The 21,100-nt window shown below is 40.7% G+C and overlaps 1 protein-coding gene across 1 annotated transcript in view; it reads left to right on the plus strand.

Annotated features, from left to right (window-relative positions):
- The first annotated feature begins 348 nt into the window (after nt 1-348).
- Nucleotides 349-21,100, plus strand: part of LOC144372393 (uncharacterized) — a 156,398-nt gene continuing 135,646 nt past the window's right edge. The window contains exon 1 of the mRNA XM_078035787.1: nt 349-521. The gene's annotated coding sequence lies outside the window, so the exon portion shown is untranslated. The remainder of the gene's footprint in view (nt 522-21,100) is intronic.

Raw genomic sequence — 21,100 nt, forward strand, 5'->3', positions numbered from 1 at the left:
CAGAGTGGGGAGTGGGGAAAGGCAGTGAAAGGCGATCCAGTCAGAAGGGAGTTGTGAGGGAGCAAGAAAACGCGTTTTAGGAAGAAAGAGAAAAGCAAAAGTACAGCGCGGGCTTTCGTTTCACAGGAAAAGAGTCATGTTTATTATTTCATTTGGAAAAGGCCAAGGATTGTGCGATTTGTGACAAAAAATCCCGTTCTGAGATTCTCACTCAATGGCTCTTTCGTGAAAGAATAATTAGGGTTCCTACCTCATGGCTTCCGATTGGCCCAGTGTAGGCGCGTGCTGTGCGCCTATTGGTCGCTGTACCTGTCTCCAGATGAGCGGCCATCTTGGGTCCCGCCCCCACCGTGAGGCCGTTTGGGAATTGCAGTCCCGGCCCGGCTGTGTCCCTGTCAGAGAGTTTTGGCACTCAGACCCCCAAGTCCCGCTGGAGGCCATCCCAGTGGGCACACGTTCGGGCAGCGCTCCAGCCCCGCGCTCCTTCCCTCTTTCATTCCCAGCTGCCAAGACCTTGGAAGGTAGGGGCGTGGGGCGAGCCTGAGTGGAACAGTGTACCTGGGATGCGGTTCTGGATTTCCACGTGCGTCGAGTCACGACCCCCCCCCTCCCGCGGCCCAGTGGGGCAGGGACTGGGCTAGCTCTAGCGGTAGGCTCTGTCCGAAGGACCCTCACACCCGCTGAGATATCTCGGGTTTGGGACTCAGGCCCCTCAGTTCTTCAGCACCCTCTGCCTTTTATAAGTGGGGAAACTAAGGTATGGGGTCGCTGCAGCCGACATACTTTGCCACTTGTGCTGTAGTCGGTTCTGGCCTCTCTGTTGGATCCAGTGTTTGAAGGTGTCATAGATAAGTAGCAGGAATCCCTGCCCCTACAGTTCTGTGTTAAACTCTAGGGTCCCCAAAGAAGGTCTGAAGAGGTGCCCAGACAGGAGCAAAGCAGGGCATGTAGAAGGCAGTATTTGGGCGAGAAAAATGCACATTTGATATTTAAAAGACTCCCCCCCCCAAAAAAAAAAGTATCTTGTTAGTTGTGTGAGAACTCATCAGTACTTATATTTTATGTTTGCGGTTTTGATTTTTAGATTAATATATGGGAATTTCAAAGGTATATCCATATGTGGGGGGCTGTGGAAGGGACTCCCGCAACTTAGTGGAACTTGAGCTGTATTTGCAGCTTCCTCTGGTATGTTCAGATTCTGCCTCTGCTGTGTCACCTTGGACCTACCTCTCATAGTGCTAATCTGGAGGGGGGGGGGCGGGCTTAGTGCTCAAGTGGCCCAAGGATGCTGTCTGAAGCCGAAATTTAAGTTGAGGTCTTGTTGGTGAAAGTTTGCCATTTGCAAGCTAACTGGTATTATTATTCTGGATTTCTCAGAAATGTGCTGCAGGCCAGTGGAAAATACATCGTCCCTCACCCGTTTTTTTTTTTTTGTTGTTTTTTTGTTTTTTTTTTAATAAAGGCTCTGACCCCAGCTGGGCCGGGACTAGATTACAGAGAACGGTGGGAACTCTCACCTGTGGTTAAGCCAGGTGTGCCTAAAAGTTCCTCTTCCGCTCCATGTTATGACCTGAAGTGTGTGCAGCGAAGGCTTCTGGGAATTGGAGTCCTGCCTTTTGTGTCCAAACTATCTGGTACTTCACCTCCCTACGTGCCTTTTGGCTTGGCGAGGTGTCTCCTGGGAGTTGGAGTCTTTTTCAGCCGCTAGGTGTAGCAGCCCTGTCGTTCAGAACTACAACTCCCAAGTGTTCCTGCATTCTTGGTTCCCTAGGTCTGAGTCCAGTCGGCTTGAGCCGGGACTAGAGAGAAATGTTTAGTAAAGATTTTTGTTCTTTGTTTTTCTTACTGTTGGTTATCTATACTTTTATGCGTATGAGATATAGGATTGTATAATGTGTTCCATGAATTAGAGAATCTGCATTTTTTTTCAAAAACAGCGAACAATAATTTACAGAGCGTGTTCACATGATCTCTTTTTAGTAACACTGCATCTCCCATTTGTATATGAGAAAATGCAGAAGATGGTTTGCCCATGGTTACACAGCTAATAATAAAAAGTAATATGTATTTTACTAAGTATATATTACATTTATTATAACAGTCCTTTAAAAAGCTATATGAAAGAAAGAACGAACTATTTTACACATTAGAAAATAAAGTCAGGAAGGTTAAGCAACTCATTCAGAATGTTAACCCAGCCAGTGAATAGAAGTACTGGAATTGTAGCCACTTGTGCTTCACAATCTCTGCTTAGAAAAAGATCCCACCTTTCAGAGCTGAGAGCGAGCCCAACCTTTTTACTTCTGTAGTTAGACAGTAAACATTAGTGCTTTTAAAACCTTTGAGATCATTTAAGTCTAAGGCAAAGATCTTGGAACAGTTCCTGGCATATAGTAAAGGTTCCACGAAAGTTAGCTATATATAGCCTCATAATACCTTTATTTTAGAGATGGGGAAACTGGCCCAGGTGGTAATGCAGTTTGCCCAAGGTCACACAGTTGGTTTGTTTCAGAGACTAGACCACGCATCTTATTTCCAAGCCCAGGGTTATTTTCCTCTTGCCAGCAGTCAGCAAACAGGAGCATCACATGTGCAGTTGTTTAGATAATTGTTTTCCCACTAATTTGCTCTTTCTATGCCACAGACTGGGCCAATTTTGTAAAGTCCCTTTTCTTAGTATTGGTAAGGTTGTAATAATTCATTAACTCAACAAATGTCTTTTGAGCATCTTTATACACTCATGTCTCTTGAGGTGTAAGGGCCACAGAGGTGAAAACTATTTACTGGGTTAGAGCTGAAAGGAACTTATAAATCATCTATCTCTTTCATTTTATAAATTAGGGGAGTGATATACAGTCTTTCTCTCATGCTCTTGTGTCAAAAGCATCCTGTTTCAAAGGAGGCAGGTTTCTGGAGGCTTCACAGAATGGTGTGTGACCTTTCCAGGGTCATACTGTCTTCTACTTGATATCCTTGTCTGAGCCTCATTCTGTAAATGTTTGGTGGACTGCTTTAGGACATGTTTTTATATTCTTATCTTTAATTGTATGTACATGCAGCTTCAATATGTTCCATTTCTGTTTTGGCTGTCCATATTTTTCCATTTTGTTCTTTCAGATACTTGATAACACAATCTGATACTGTATTTGCATTCACAGATATTAAAATCTAACCCTTTGATATAAGGTATCAGAAATGTACAAGAGGTATTTGAATCATACAAAACTTTGATTTTAAAAGATACATATGCCCTTCAATTATGTATTCACAGATAATAAGCTAGTAATTCTCACTTTTCCTTTATGAATGATAATTTCTACATAATTAGATTATAACATAACAGTTGTGTAAATTGTTGACTGAACATTCCTGAAAGATTCACTATGCAAGAATTCTCCCCCATCAAGCTGTGTCACCCAGCATTCTACTAAGTGACAATGATAACTCAGCTTCCAGCCCACTGCCTGACCACTAGAAGATACTTAAAATGTATTTGTGGAATTGCATTCATAAGCACCCTTGAACTCTCTTCCCACATCTTTTCCTTGAATTTCAGTTTTCTCTTTTAATGTAGAAATGCAGCTTTGAAATATAAGATGTAGGAGGTTACTTTTCTTTCAACGTCTACATTGCTGAAGAAAATCTCAGTCTTTGAGGTCCTCCTCCAAGGGTCTGTCTCTCTGGACATGTCCATGTCTCTGACTTCTTAGATGAAAAAGCTCTCTAAATAGCAAAACATAACAGAAAAGCACTAGGGGTTGGTCATGTGGAGGCTTGTGATTTTAGATCTTAGCTTTCTCTTAGACTTATTTTAGGCTTGGTTTCCTCTCTGTGGAATGGGGATAATAACCATTCATGCCTCATGGAATGATGGTAAAGAAGAAAGCATTTGAACTTTGAGCATGTTGTTGGACTTGCAATAGATTTCAGTAAATAGATAAATAATAGCTCTTGTTTTTCATTATTAATGTCATTTTGTATATGAAAATTTGTATTTACTCAAGATTAAAATTTAAGCCAGATATCTATTTTATAGAATAATTTGCCATTTGTTTTCTTAGTAGCAAGTTTAGTCATCACATTTAATATATGAAGTTTGTCACAACTCTTGCTAACCCATCTTGTTAGCATAGTGATGTTTTCCTTTGTGGGCAGGGTGATTGTGAAGTTTTCGGCTAGATTCTGTCTGTTGAGAGGTCCCTGATGTTGAAAGATATTGAATCTTGGGTTGAAAAGAAGCCTACTTCTGTCAGTGAGATATTATCTCTACCTCTAGGAAGGACTTGGGCCCATTCCAGGATCCTCAGGATGAAGGGAAACAGTTGTCACCCTGCTGGTGAATAATTTAGGGGATATACTCATATGGACGCGTTTGTGCTTCTTTCTGAAGCGGACAACTTCAGTAGCTATGAGGTTGTAGATAGGAGGTGAGTTTCTGTAAAGGGGTGTGTTAGAGTCATTGTTGTGACCAAAATACCTGACATAAACAAATTAAAGAATGAAAGATTTATTTTGGTTCCTGGTTTCAGAGATCCCAGTGAATGGTTGGCTGATTCTGTTGCTTTGGGCCTGAGGTAAGGCAGAACATCATGGTGGAAGGGTGTGGCAGAGGAAAGTGCTTAGCTCATGATAATCAGGAATTGGAGAGAGAGAGAGAGAGAGAGAGAGAGAGAGAGAGAGAGAGAGAGAGAACGAGAACAAGGGGCCAGCGACAAGATATAGTCCCTGATGGTACATTCCCAGTAACCTTCTTCCTCCAACTATGCCCCACCTGCCTATAGTTTCCATTACCTTCCAGTAGTCCATTCAGCTATCAATGGGTTAATCCACTCATGAGGTCAGTGCCCTTGTGATCCAATTACTTCCTCAAGCACCACTTCTTGGAATTGTTGCAGTGGAGATCAAGCTTTCAACCCACGAGCTTTTGGGGGACATGCCAGATCCAAATCACAGCAAAAGGTGATGGAAAGGACAAGGGACAGAGGAGGAACAACAATGAGGATCATGGCAGAAACAAAGAGCACATGGGCAAAGGAAACAGCAGAGGCCCTCAGCATCCTAAATGTGCTTGTATCCAGCACATTCTTCTTGCTTCTGGCTCTGCCAGATACCACCATATGTGCTGGTGATAGATCAATGAATGTAGCTAACAGGGAAGTGATAATGGTGGTGAGTGCTGGTATGTTCTAGCTGTGGAAGAAGTAAGGAAAGAAAGGAGATGTTGGGATTTGATGAGCAGAAAGAGGTTTGGGTGCTTGCCGTATAAAAATCAATGGCTGGAGGAAGTGGTGAGATGAGGCTGCAGAGGCAAGCGTGGGTGATAATATGCACAGTTGGTTACTTGTATTTTGTGTGTGTGTGTGTGGGAGGGGAGGTACTGGGGATACAATCCGAGGGCACTCTGCCATTGAGCTATATCCCCAGCACTATTTATTTTATTTTTTATTTTAAGACAGGATCTCCCTACCTTGCCCAGATTGGTCTTAAACTGTGGTCCTCCTTACTCAGCCTCCAGAGTTACTGGAATTATAAGCACGTGCCACCATGCCCAAGCTAGTTATTTACATCTTAAAAGAATTTTGGATTTTGTTCCAAGGACATTTAGGAAATCATTTATCAGTCTTAAGTGGGGAAATGAAATGTTTGAATTTTTTTTTTTTGAAGGTAGATGAGGTATGGATAGTAAATTTGTGAAAGTTAATGGTTGATGTGGAAATACCAGGTAGGACAGTACTTGAACATTAATGTGCATATGAATCTCTTGCTGCTTTTAAAATGTAGATTCTAATTCAATAGATATGAAATGGAACAAAGAGTATTTCTATTTCTAATAGGATAATGCTGCTAGTTCATGTACTTTATTTTGAGTAGCAAGTATTTAGGAGATGCTTGAGTTGCCTAGGTGAGAGATAATAGTGGTTAAGAGAATGGACTCTTGGCCTTATGAGTTATTATCTGTGTGACTCTAGGGAAAGTGTCCTAATCTTGCCTCAATTTTCTCATGTATGAAATGGAAGTAATAATTCTAACTGCTGAGGAGTATTTTAAGTTTTCAATGAGGTAACCCTCATTGGAAAGTACTTAACACAGTAGCTGGCATTCAATAAATGGTAGCTTTTGATTTTACTGTTATTATTGTTAATAAAATCACAACTTTATGCATATGCTTTATATTTCTTTATCATATTTTGACTGTTGAGTGTAATATATTAATACTTTTAATTCTACTATTTTTGTTTACCTCCCATATATCAGTTCTAGAACTTTTTTCTTCTTCCTTTGTAAATGCTTTGGTATTATGAATACAAGGGAGGAGAACTATTTTTTTCTCACTCATCCTGTAAGGGACTAGCAAAACGTCGGAAGAAGAGACCACAAGAGACTGGCTTTATGCAATAAGCATAAGGGGATTTTTATTGAGGATCCTGATTCAGCGCGCTGAGGCTCCAGGCTCACTCAGGAAGGGAAAGCAGCCCAGAGCCCAGAGCAGGGGTTGAACAATGCTTAAGTACACTTTTTGGGGAGGGCAGGGGCTTTGTATACATCGTAGTCTCCTTTAACAAATCACCATACACCGTGGGAAAATCAAACAACAATTCTTAGACTTGATTAGTACATTCATTGGCGGGAACAGGGCTGGCTGGAGTGATAGGTCATTCCTAACGAGGGGGTTACATTTAAACTGATTGGTTTGGGCCTTGAATGCCTCCATGCCGGGCTACACAGAGTCCTAAGTTACAACCAAATGGCCAGTAGGGCATTGTCTTAACTGCCTCAGGAATTTAACCCAGGCTTTGCAGTTTAGAAGCAGGTTTACAATGCCTGGTCCTCTACATTTTAACTCAGGCTTTGCAGCTTAGAAACTTTACCCTTTCAATCCTAGACTTATGACAAAAGACAGATTAGTACGAGAAAATAATATGAATTTATTTCATAAAATTTTTGTGAAACATGGGAGTCTTCATGAGGAAATGAAGACCTGAATAAATTGGTGTTGAGAGCCACAGCCAAAGGGGCCCCAGCAAACTTCCAGCTGCCAGCAAGCTTCAGACTGCCCCAGCAACATCTAGCTGATTGGCTCCTCTGCGGTGATGTTCATTGGGCTGTTTCCCTGCCCTTCAGACTGCCAGCTGATGATTGGCTCACAGCTGCCCCAGCAACATCTAGCTGATTGGCTCCTCCACGGAGCTGCTCATTGGGTGACTTCTTTGGCTCTGCCCACGCAACCCAGCCAATCGGCCTCAAGAGGAGGAGGATTGTGGGAGGAAAAGGCTGGTGTTGGGGAGAGAGGCTTGTGGAAGCCGGTGGTGGCAGTTGGGCTCTGAGGGTTTTTCCCTGGAGCTGTTTTGTTTGGGTACTAAAAATGTAAAAGTTTGATCAGGTGTAACTATTGCTGCTGTACCATTATTTGACCCATCAGTGAATATATTTGGAGCATTCATGATAGGTGTTTTTCTTGTCATTTTTGGAAAAATTACAGGATGCAATGACCAAAAAGACAATAAAGGATTAGATGGTAAGTGGTTATCAAATGAAACATTAGATTTGCACATTATTATTGCCCAAGTATTTAACTCATTAGCTAATTCATCAATTTGATTCATAGTATATGGAGTAATAATTTTATGGGGAGAAATTCCAAACACTGCCTTTGCTGTTTTTATTCCTTTGAGTATTAATTGTCCTACAGCCTCAGGATATCTAGTAAGAATAGTGTTAGGAGAATAAGATAAATGTATCCATAATAATGGACCTTCTTGCCAAAATACTCCTGTAGGAATATTTTTTGTTGGTAATACAATAAATAATAAAGGCAAACTTATATCAATTCTATCCAAATGCATATTTTCCATATATGTTTCAATGATTTTTAATGCCTTTCTTGCTTCAGGCGTTAACATTCGGGGTGAATTTGGATCTGATGGACCTTTTAGGATATCAAATAAAGGTCCCAATTCTCCTGTTGGAATACCTAGATAAGGCCTTATCCAATTTATGTCTCCTAATAACTTTTGAAAGTCATTAAGTGATTTGAGTTGATCTACTCGTATTTGAATTTTTGGTGGACGGACCATGGTTGAGGATAATAGAACTCCTAAATAATTAATTGGAAAATTTAATTGCACTTTATCTATTGCTATCTCTAGATTATAATTTTTTAATAAGTTTGTAAGTGTGGCATAACATTCTAGCAATGTGTTTTTAGCTTTGTGTGCCAATAACACATCATCCATATAGTGAAATATTTGTAGTTCAGGATTTTGATTTCTAAGTGGCTGGATTACTTTGTTAACATAAATTTGACACATAGTTGGGCTGTTAGCCATCCCTTGAGGGAGTACTTTCCATTCATATCTCTGATCAGGACCTTCATGATTTAGTGCAGGGATAGTAAATGCAAAACGTGGACTATCCTCAGGATGAATTGGAATTGAAAAAAAACAATCTTTAATATCTATAACTAAAACATACCAAGTTTTTGGCAAAGCAGACAATTGAGGAATCCCCGATTGAGCAGGTCCCATAATGACCATTTCATTGTTAATGGCTCTTAAATCTTGCAGTAATCTCCATTTACCAGATTTCTTTTTGATGACAAAAATGGGAGTATTATGGGGAGATACAGAAGGTTGTATATGTCCTTCCGCTAATTGTTGTTTGACCAGATCATGGGCTACTTGTGTCTTTTCTTTAGTCAAGGGCCACTGAGGAACCCATACTGGTCTTTCTGATTTCCATGTAATTTTTATTGTCTCAGTGGCCCTTTGTGAAAATCCAACCCATGTCTGTCTGTTCCTTGATCTATTTGTATTGGTGCTGCTATACATTGTTCTTGTCTTTCTAATCTTTTTCCTTTCCTAAAACCTTGTCTAGCCATAATAGTGGGTGCATTTTGATTGATATTATTTGTTAATGTCAAACCTAATTGATCTAAGACATCTCGTCCCCATAAATTTACGGGAAGATGATCCAATACATATGGCTGTATAGTTCCTTCACATCCTTCAGGATCCTTCCAATCTAATAGCATTGCACTTCTATCGGGATTAGTCGCCACTCCTAGGCCTCGAAGCGATTGAGTGGCTTGTTGTAATGGCCAATGTTTTGGCCATTCTTGACGAGAGATGATGCTAAGATCTGCACCTGTATCCAGTAGCCCATTAAATTCATGTCCTTGAATATTTAGTTTTAGCATGGGGCGAGAATCTAAATTTAAAGAAAGCATAGCCCAATCTACACCTGTGGAGCCTAATCCCTTGGAACCTCTTTCTACAACATGACTGGAAAATTTATCATGTAGGCTTGGTATTATTAGTAACTGTGCTATTCTATCTCCTGGTGAAATTACTGATATACCCTTTGGAGAACTGGCTATAATTTTTATTTCACCTTCATAATTGGAATCAATTACCCCAGGACTTATCAAAAGTCCTTTTAGAGTAGAAGAGCTGCGTCCCAATAATAAGCCTACTGTTCCTTTGGGAAGAGGTCCTTTTACCCCTGTGGGAATGATTTGAACTCCCATCTCTGGAGTTAGTACTGATTTGGTGGAGGCGCAGATGTCCAACCCTGCGCTCCCTCTGGTTTGTCTGATGAGGGATCTGATGTGCTGGGCACTACCCTGACGGGGTTGCTGGGGTTGCTGGGTTCCTCCAGTGCTCCGTATATTTGTGGTTTGGGGCCCCGGAGCATTGGGGCCCCCTGTCCATTTTTTGGCAACGGAGCCTGATGCCTTTGTCCACGATATTGTGGATAAACACCTTGTCCTTGTTCGTTTTTTGATAATGGAGTACCCTCTATGGTGGTTTGAGGACGGTATTCATTAGCCCAATATAATGGAGTACCCTCTATGGTGGTTTGAGAACGGCATTCATTAGCCCAATGTCTCCCTCTACGGCATCGTGGGCAAATACCCGGTATTCTACTTGTTTGATACCTAGTTTTGTTAAACCCTCCTCCTATGGGGCAATTCCTTTTAAAATGTCCTGTTTGTTGACAATTGTAGCATGTTCTTGGCCTGGCATCTAAAGCCTGTTTTACTGCAGCTGCCACAATTTGCCCTTGTTCATTAATGTCTCTGGCATCTAAAACCTGTTTTACTGCAGCTGCCACAATTTGCCCTTGTTCATTAATGTCTCTGGCATCTAAAGCCTGTTTTACTGCAGCTGCCACAATTTGCCCTTGTTCATTAATGTCTCTGGCATCTAAAGCTTGTTTTACTGCAGCTTCAGAGAGATTAACCAAGGTTCTGACCCAGTGATTGTCTGGAGTCGGGGGCCTGTTTGTGTGTTTCCACAGGGAGAACAGCAGCTGATTTGGATTCCGGAGAGATTAACTAAAATCCTGACCCAGTGATTGTCTGGAGTCGGGGGTCTGTTTTTGTGTTTCCACAGAGAGAACAGCAGCCGATTTGGATTCCAGAGAGATTAACTAAAGCGATTTCTACAGACCAAAAAGAAGATGATTTAGCTCAAATCCATAATAGCTGATATCCAAAACTCCAATTTGGCTATCCTTACATCTGCGACAGAACCAGGATGCTTTTTTCAATATCTATTTTATTATTGCCCTTTCCCATATCATGAAGTTCTATTTTATTTTTTTTGAGCTCATACAGACCTAGGTTAATGTTTTGCTGATCAGTTCTATTTTTTTTTTTTTTGACTATAGAGTTTTTAAACATTGCAATAGAGATTTTACCTGTAAAAAGTTATAAGGCCTTTACTATTGTGTTATGTGTTGTATGTATTATATTATGTGTGCACACTTGTGTTTTGTGTTATATGTTTGAATGTACGTATGTCCAATGTACATATTTCTATATATCATATATGATGAGCGCTCATGAAAAGATGGATCCAAATATTTTTTTTTTATTCACGTGATTTAAATGGTTTAATTTAAATTGGGTAAATAACTGTTAAGAATTGTTTTAATATGTAAACAAAAAGGAGGTTAACAGATCTGTTTGTTTACTCTCACCTTTCGTTTTCATTATATTTAATAATTCTCTTCACTATAATGTAAATTGTTAAGAAAATTGTTTTCTTTTAGTGCCTTCTGAAATGTTACCTAATTTTTTCTTTAGCCATTATTGCCAGAATTTCTATCTTCATCCCAGTGCCGATGAAGATAATATAAATTGTTAAGAAAATTGTTTTCTTTTAGTGTCTTCTGGAATGTTACCTAATTTTTTCTTTAGTCATTATTGCCAGAATTCCTATCTTCATCCCTGTGCCGGTGAAGACAAAGATAAAACTAATCTACAGTTTCTGCAATAGCCATCACTGAACTGCTTACAGAACTTGCACTGAACTGCTTACAGAACTATGTGTCATTTGTATGCATTGTGAACTATCTGTTGGTGCAGCGACTTGTGGTAGTGTTGGGGTATTTTTGCTGATGATATCATCGGTGGTACAATTTTCCCAAAAGGAGCCGTCAATTGACTTGGTATATCTTCCTCCCTTCTGCTTGTCATGATCATTCAGCTAAAATTTGGGGGTCAACAGAGGTGAGGCAAAGAACCTCACCCCCCCCCCCCCCCGCTGAGACCTCTCCACAGGTGTGGCTGTACTGGACCGGTAGTCAATGACGGGTAAGATCCAATTACAATGGTACCAACCTAAGACAGGAGGCTGACGCCCTGAGGTCAGCTCATCCGAAGACGGGTAAGGACCATATGTATTGGACAACCTAAGGCAGGCACGGTCCATAAGCCACATGCTTGTTGTTTAAACAGAGAGGGGGAGATGTTGAGAGCCACAGCCAAAGGGGCCCCAGCAAACTTCCAGCTGCCAGCAAGCTTCAGACTGCCCCAGCAACATCTAGCTGATTGGCTCCTCTGCGGTGATGTTCATTGGGCTGTTTCCCTGCCCTTCAGACTGCCAGCTGATGATTGGCTCACAGCTGCCCCAGCAACATCTAGCTGATTGGCTCCTCCACGGAGCTGCTCATTGGGTGACTTCTTTGGCTCTGCCCACGCAACCCAGCCAATCGGCCTCAAGAGGAGGAGGATTGTGGGAGGAAAAGGCTGGTGTTGGGGAGAGAGGCTTGTGGAAGCCGGTGGTGGCAGTTGGGCTCTGAGGGTTTTTCCCTGGAGCTGTTTTGTTTGGCGTTTGTAGTTCTAAAAATAAAGTTAGTTTCTTTTTGACAAGTGGCTCCTGATTTGTGCCAAGCCAGACTTCGGCAAATTGGTAAACCTGTGTATTTTTCATGCTCACTTTGATAAAAATGAGATAATTATGAAGAAGTCTGATTAGATTTTTAAAGTCTGATCTAATGTTAATAAACTGGAGGAAATATAACATGGGCTCTTTGTTTAGATTCTTTGCTATCACCCTTGTCTCCAGAGATCAAGATGTTTTTTTTTCTCTAGGTATAGGGAGGACACTTCGTATGAGAGGTCTTATGCCGTGTTTCATGGGAAGGTCAGAAAATCCTTCCAGGGTTTTATGACCTGCTTCCAGGAAAGGGAGGGAGGAAGAACCTTCTTGCTTCTGTAACTTTTTCAAATTCCTTTGCTTTAAATATTTTGGGGTATAATGTAATGAGCCCTGTTATGGGAAAATAGATGTATCATACCATGCAGTTGAGTCTCTCTAAATTCAAGGAAGAATCTATGATCCTTAAAGTAACATGTTATATCTGATTATTAAGGTAGGAGTTTAAGTTATCGTCCCTTCTTATGGAAATTCATTTTTTATGTAATATTAATCTGTTTGGATTACTTACCAACCAGTGCTGGCTACAATTAGATCACCTGGGGCTAGTCTTATCCAAATAGATCAAATTAGACGGGGTGAGGGGAGGTAGATGGTGGCATTTTCCTTTTTAAGTCTCTCAGGTGATTTCAAAGTACATTTAGAACTGAGAGTCACCAATGCTAACAAAGGAATATTGTGAAATGAATCAGGTATAAATAGGTAAAGGCCTCAGAAGGAAATGAAATATCTAGAAAGTGGCAATTTGAAGGCTTTGGGAGTGAAAGAGGTGAAATGGCCCCTCACAGAGCTCTTGTGCAATTTGATGAACTAACAACAGGTTGTGCCCTGAGTTATGTTTGAGGGTGGGGAAGCTCTTGTATCTCTGGCTTTGCTTACCTGTATCAGGATTTTCCTTATATCAACCTTCAGTTTGTTTCTCTCTTTCTTGTATTTAGTTTGTTTCATTTTTCATAGCTGGAGGGGAAAGGATAAACCCATTAAAGCTGTGTTCAAAAGAAACTTTCATGGCCCATGACAGTATTATGGAAAAGGTTTAAAGGATTGTTCCAGTAAAATGCAACCCACTTTTACTAATACTATTCTTACATTCTAAGGCAATAGTTTGAAATGAACTACTTAAGCTGCCTGTTATAAAGTTTGGTTTCTTTCTTTTTTAAAAATAGTTATCCCACTCTCCATTTCAGGGCAGAATAATTAGGATAATTTGATTAAACACCTTTAATTTTCTGGATTATTCATAATATATTGGAGACTGTAGGGGAGGAAAAATATCTTTTCTGTATCCTCCTAGGTTCTGCTCCCGGGCCCTGGAGATAAATCTGACAAAAGCCAGATTAAGAGGAGAAACTGTTATGTATTTACATGGAGGCCTTCATAGGAAAGAAGACTCCAAACCCATGGGCAGACCTTGGAGCTTCTGTGCTCTGTGGAGAGAAACTAGACAAAGAAAAAATTGGTGTGGCATAGCTGGGAGAAGATGGCTAGGAACAAAAGGTTGTTTCTAGTAAGGTTCTCTATGTAGATAAGACTCCTTTCTGGTCTCTGGGAGGGAGCCAGGACCACCTTTACAAATATGTCTCCTTTGCTGAGGGAAATTTATGCCCTGTTTTTAGCTAGATGGGGGAGGGCAGAGTTGTTTTATTTATTTATTTTTCCCTGTATCTGGCTCAGAACAACCCTGATGCTAAAGTGGCATATTTTGGGAGTGGCAGATTCTGATCCCCTTTAGTTCCTCTTTTTTTTAAGATTTTTTTCCTTCACAGAAAATGAGTGCACTTATATTTGTATGTAAAACCTAATGTCAAAGGTCCAGGAGCTTTCTTAGCCTGAATTTATATTACCCCACACCATAATCTCATTTTCTAAGCCTCTCTACTTACCACAAGGTTATTTCACAATGTGGTAGATTTATTTTTCTAGTTGTTGACTCCACAGAGAGCAAGAGAGGGGGAAAAGAATGTTGTTGCTAAAGGGTTTAATACAGTTAAAAATTACATATATTAGGGACATTTTGTAGGTATGCCAGTGTTTTCTTGTAATGAATAAGTATGGGTGGAAGAGAAAATTGACGAGGTGTTCAAGTTCACAAAAGGTTCATTGACAGTTTTCTGGAAATTAAAGACTCAGTCTTTTATGTGTTTATTAGCATCCTTGTTATGGATTTTCCTCTTTCTATTAACAATTAGAATTCTATTAAAATTCAGTATATTTTCCAGTTTCTCACACTTACAGTTACTGGAGTTAAAAACCATCATAGATAATGTTGAAGTATCAGTACTCCCTCATGAGGCTAAATGCATGCATATTTCAGTTGAAGGGAGACTACAGTCTATAGTTACTTAATCAGTGAAGTTTGTGGTGTGTGGGAACAACAAAATTTTCATTTTCTAAAAGTCTTGAAGTCTTCTGGTATGTTCAGTTTTAAAAACAAAAACAAAGCCCTCTGCTACTTTCTTTACACTGTATTACCTAAAGGACACTTATCTGCTTGCATGAGCCAGGGGATGTTCAACCAGTGCCAGGCAGTTTATGTATGGAGTCAGAGCCTGAGGACAGATGGAGGGAGGGGTGGGAACTTGCTAGAATAAGGTTGTTTTTAACCCTGAAGCACTGATAACTCCTGTTAACCTCTCCCAGGAATGAGCCTGGTGAGAGAAAAGGCAGTAATCCAGGAGAGAACAGGGACCAGAGAGAGGAGAAATGCAAAGGGTATGGAAGAGGAACATAGCAACAAAAAGGTGGCTGGTGGAAGAGGAGGGAAAGTTTGTGTTTTTACAATCATCTGTGTAATTAAAATTAAGTCTCTGTCACTATATCATATGAAAGCGGTAGGTCTTATTTTTACTGACTTTTGTATACCAATTTGGAACTCCCTTGAGGTACAGACTATAAGTTATTCAAAAATCATAGGTGGATATTTTAGAGAAATAGGTGATCACACTCCAGTGTAGTTGAAATTGAGGTATTAAGGCCTGCACCAACTCCCCAAGTGCCCGATTTGATCTAAATAGGACCTATTCTGGGTGATTTCACCTTTTAGCCATGGCCACAAATAACTGGTTAGAAAGATATCCATACAGATCAAATTTATGTAACGAATTTGGCACTATAATTGGGGTAAATAAATTTCTTCTAGGAGGCAAAGGAGCCTCATTCTAATCTTTTTTAAAAATATTTTTTAGTTGTTGATGGACCTTTATTTTCTTTATTTGTATGTGGTGCTTAGAATCGCACCCAGTGCCTCATGCATGCTAGGCAAGTGCACTACCACTCAGGCACAACCCCAGCCCCTCATTTTATTCTTAATATGAGATATAGCAGATATAATATATTATTTTAAGTCACCAGGGTTCTTCTCTCACCAAATTTAGACAGACTCAATTTTATGGGCTGAAATACACCCATAATATCCCAATATTTAAAAAGGGTTAAAGGACTTCCTCATGTCATATGCCAACCTCTTGGAATTATTTCTGCACCCAGTGGGAGGGGATTCTGTGACTGGCCAGTCTTGGGGAATATGCCCACCCCTGGAGAGGAGAGGTTCATCTTAAGGAAATAGGCAGGGATGCCTCATTGCTCAGCAACAAAGGTACCATTCATATGTACTTTGATGTATATGGAATTGCATATCTGGCATGGATATACAGAGAGATGCCTGTTTTAGTTAGCTTTGTATTGCTGTGAGCAATCTACCTTTCAAGGACAACTTGGAGGAGCAAAAGTATTTGGCTCCTAGTTTCAGGGGTTCAATCCATGGTCAGCTGACTCCATTGCTCTGGGACAAAGATGAGGCAGAGAATAGCAGCCCAGGATACAACCACTAGGAGGGAGAGGGAGAGGGAGAGGGAGAGGGAGAGGGAGAGGGAGAGGGAGAGAGAGCGCGAGAGCGCACCCGAGCACAGGGAGGGAGGGAGGGAGGGAGATGTGTTTATGGGAGGTGGCAGGGACAAAATATAAACCCCAAAGGCATGCTCCCAGTGACCTACTTCCTCCAGCCACACCCTACTTGCCTGTAGTTACCACCCAGTGAATCCATTCAAGTGTATTAATCCACCAATCAGATTATAGTTCTCATAATTGAACATTTCATCAGAATTCTTGCATTATCTCACACATGAGCTTTTGAGGAACACCTCATACCCAAACCATAGTGATACCCTATTCAAATGGAGGTATTGATACTTTCAGAAGAGGGGAAATGATACTCAGGGTATAAAAACAACAGGTGAGTACTGCAGTTTGAAATCCCTGCTGGCTTAGTGGGTAGAAACAAGGTCAGGAAGCTTCAGTAGCCAGTGGCCACAGATAAATCTGCAGCTGAGGCCCACTCTTGGCTCTTTGGAGCAGGGGATAAAGCTTCCTGTAATCTAAGACTTCCTGTGGGCTCTTGAACTTCCACAAGGCAACAGTCCAAGGTTTTACTGGCCTAGAGGAATTAGCTGTGTTTGGCTTCCTGGTGCAGATAGAACAGCTGGGTCCAACTCCTGTGGGTGAAGGACTGGCTAGAACTATATACAAGGGTCCTGATGAGACCAGAAGCTTCTGCATTTCCAACAAACTTGTAGGTGTTGCATGAGCTGCTAGTTCATGGTCCCCCCTTGGAATAACAGTGTTCTAGATCTTTATGTCTTCTGTTTTAAAGTAATAAGTAGAGTTGTTTAGAGTTTCCAAATTCTGTGCCTAACTATCTATCACTATATTATAGGGTGGGTATTATTATTTTCAGAGTTTTATTTTTCTCTGAAAAATGTATTTAATACCCAGTTTATGGGTAGGTCTGAATTAGATGGGATAATCTGTCAGCATAGTGCCTTTCAAGTAAATATTTGGTTAATGTTAGCTATTTTAATCAGCTATTATGTTTTACATTTTTATTATTGTTGAGCTCAGAGGTTCATATCCATTAAATCCCAAACATGTGCTTTTCTAATTACCAGATGCATGTGCTTGGACAAATTTCTTGGCTAAGCCTCAGTTTCCTCAGCTTTAAAATAGGGATTTATAATGGTAATGGCCTATGAATGTGAGGGTTGAATAATATTGGATATATGAAGGCCTTGGCTCATATTAGCTAGTCTCATTACTATGAATACTAACCAGTGGATTTGAGGGGTCTACACAAGTAGCTTTTACTAATAGGGTTTGGCTATGTTTCTGTGAGTTCTTGGCAATAGACTATCAGTGTGGTAGGAGCAGTATATGGTCCCCACTAGGTGTATTGGTAGGTAAGGGGAAGGGATCTTGGTTACATCAAGTAGGCAGATGGAGTGTGGTATAATACTTTGGTGACAGGTCCAGGCACAAATCTGATTTGATACTGAAGGTTGCTCTAACCTTGAAACCCAAGGGCCTCAATGCTCTTCTGATTGTGGCTGAACCCAGGCTCTGCTGTGGTCTCAATGTGACTCAATATATGCCTTGGCAACCTGACCTGCCTGGTACCCCAATTTCTATCCTAAATCCCCAGCTATATTCTTGCCAGTCTCTTTGTGCCAAAGCCAATGTCTCGGCTTGGCACCAGAATCACGAGCCACCACACACCTTTGTAGGTTCAAACAGCAATTCTTTATTCCCGCTCTCACACCACCTCCACACAGGTCCAGGGGCAATCGTGTTCTGCCATCTCCCGCACAATTCACCTACTCCACGAGGCTATCTCCAAATCCCATTTTAATCTCACAAGAACTCAACGGGAACAAGCAGCAGGAACACCCTAATCCAAGCAATAATCTTCAACCTCTAACTTCCCTAAAACCCATTATCTTAAACTGGCAACACCTTAAACTCAAGGAGCCGGTTACTTCCTCAAACCTGATCAGCTCTAAACCTGGATCCGCCTTGGTCCTTGAGCAAGGTCACCTTATTAAAGCATGCATGCAATGTCCCATCAAATGTCCTCTAAGCAGCATGGGGTACGCTTGGCAAAGAAATTTTGATGCGTCATTCCTACTTGGTAATGGCCCTCAGCATCTTTGGAGAGTCATTCTGTTATTTATCATTTATTTTCTCAGCAAGCATGTACTGAGGCCTCCTGTAGGTCAGACACTGGGCTAAGTGTGGGTATTTATCAATAAACAAGGCAGGCACAGTGCCTGCCCTTATGGGGTATAATGGAAGAGATGGGAAACATGCAAGCAGACACTTGTTTTTATAGAATGCCAAGTTCAAGAAGGATGACTGTGAAGTAGTGTGATAGTGAAAGGGGTGGGTAACCTATTTAGACAAAATGGCCAGTGATTTGAGCAGAGACCTAATAAAAGGATAAGAGAGGGTGCTGATATTTAAGCATAGGCCTGAGTAATGGATGAGAGGGAGCCAGCCATGTGAAGAGCTGGTACATGGGAAGGAGCTTGCCTACTCAAAGGGATGAAAGAAGATCTCTGTGGCTGGACTGTAGGGATTAAAGTGGGGACTGGCACCAATGAGATTGGCCATATAGGCAATGCCCAAGTTACTTAGGGCCTTGGAGTCAAGGTATGGAGTTGGGGTTTAATTATCGAGGTAATGGTCCTATTCCTGAATTTTGGTACTGTGGTTGAAGGCTTGTTCTTTGATGTCCAGAACTTCTTTCCTGCCTTACTTCTTTATTGATAATCTGCTCTTAGACTTCTTTGTCATTCCATATTGCCAGAACATCAGTTACAGTCTTGGATGATTCCTCTCTAAGGTAGTATTTTCATAGGCTGCTTCAGAGGCCTATTAACCTGCTCATCAGACACCAGGTTCCATGTGTCTAACAGTTCCTTCTTATTTTCTTTATCTGGCTTCTGTTCAGTGTTTGTTATATCTGCTATGGATGTGATGTCAGGTGCATATCCTTCCTTATCTGATTTTTCAGCCTTGTGGCAATGATAATCAAGAGCAAAGCCCTTGCTGGAGGGTGTAGATGGACAGAATGAAAAGGACTGAGGAAGAACAGTTTGGGATCTATTGATTAGTGGAAAGAAAAGGTAATATACAATTTTACATGTTAGAATTATGACATTTTATATGTTAGACATGTGGAGTGTAGAGGCAAGTGAATCTACACAAGTCCTAGACTTCAACCTTTCTTAAGATTTCTCTGAGCTTGCTTAGCCTCTCATTTCCTCCTCATATTGGGTTTATTACCTCGTTTATTGTATTAATATTGTCTGTCTTCCCTCTATAGAAAGTTAGCTCCAGGAGGACAGGGACATTGCTGGTCTTTTTCATGGCTCTGTGTCTGTACATAGAAAAATGCATGGCCTCTGATAGAACAAATTTTATCTCATTGTTGTCATCAAGATCTGAAAGTTGATCTCCTGGTTTTATCCTGAAGGCTGATACTCTATGCAGATTGGCTATTTGTACTGTGCAAATAATAGGAATTTTCAAATGCTGGAGAGTCAAGGAGAGACTCTTAAGGGGAAGGCACAACGGGGAGCTTATTATCTGGCTCTGAGGTCTGACTGCTGGCTTTGCTTTTCATTTACTGTGTTATCTTGAGTGAAGTGTTCAACTTCTGTGTACCTCACTTTCTGGAAAATGGAGATGACAATACTACCAAGCTCTTAGAGTTATTGTAAAGATAAGTAAATCATTGATATAAATAATGCCCCACATAGTGCCTAGCACATAGTGAGCACTCAACAAATATTATCTGAAATTGGTGTTGTTAAATCTGCCTATCTCTTATTGCAGGTAATTCTTATATGTATATGCTAGTTTTCACTTAGAAAATCAAAACTAGCCTTTTATCTGTACAATGTTATGTGGGGAAGTCTCATTCACTTTGGTCATCAAATAAACATAGAGAATGTCAGTTTTGAGTATGTAAAATATATTAAAAATGTTGATGAACAACAACCCAGAATTCAGCAAAAAATAAAAAATAAATAAATGCTGGTTGATGTAAAAGACTGGAATATAAATCAGAAAACAAATACATCCACAGTACTGTAATATTTAAATGCCTTCTCATAAACACTTAAGATTCTCATTAGTCCAACATCAGAAAAATGATAAATATTAATATTTGTCATCAAAGAGAAAGCTTAGAAATCAAAGCAGAGTAAATAACTGTTGTATTTCAAGGATTACATAATGTTAGGTACATTTTAAATTCAGTTTCCCCAAAACTGTATTAAAAAAAAATCTGTGTGAGACAGTTTATTTTTATCCAATATATAAACTAAGAAAAATATGCATTAAATAAAAAAAATTCAGGTGATTTGCTGATTCAGATCATGTTTTCAAAGACTTGGGTTTTGTTGTGTCTTATCTCAACAAAAGAGACACACATGTATCCAAGCAAGCCCTCCTTGTCCCTTGATCTTGAATTCTATTTCAGGAGAGTCACAATGGAAATGGACCACTGGAAGATCATGAAAGCACATGGGTGCTTCCTGTCGTCCTTGGGGGCTCTCTCCCCAGGCTTCTCAGCTCTTCTCAGTTCATGGTGCTGCAGTTCTGAATGTTCCAGGAAGCACATGCTAGAGTCTCCAGGGTCAGGAGGGAGTGCAGGGAGAGAGGACAGGCTGCTGCAATCATTCTGATGTGGATGGGCTCTGTTTCTGTTTTCACAGGACATGAAGTAACTGGCTCAACATGAGAAAGACTCACTGTGTTGCCAAAAAAGCATACTTCTGACAATCAGGAGACCTAGAGTTTATTTCTGGCTCTCCCAATGCCTTGCACAAATCTCTTCCTCTTGCTGGTCCTTCCTTTCTACATATGAAGCCAGGGCTTGGGTCTAATCATTCTGAATTCCTGTTCTTCTCCAATATCATGTGATAAGAGTGAAGATCTGGGCTCTGATGAGCACTTCCCTTGGTTTCTGCAGAGGGTAATTCTGCCATAGCTGACTCTGGGACCCTGTGTTATCATAGGTAATTCACTTAAGTCCTTGG

Source organism: Ictidomys tridecemlineatus, unplaced genomic scaffold (assembly GCF_052094955.1).
Source record: "Ictidomys tridecemlineatus isolate mIctTri1 unplaced genomic scaffold, mIctTri1.hap1 Scaffold_100, whole genome shotgun sequence".
NCBI lineage: Eukaryota > Metazoa > Chordata > Mammalia > Rodentia > Sciuridae > Ictidomys > Ictidomys tridecemlineatus.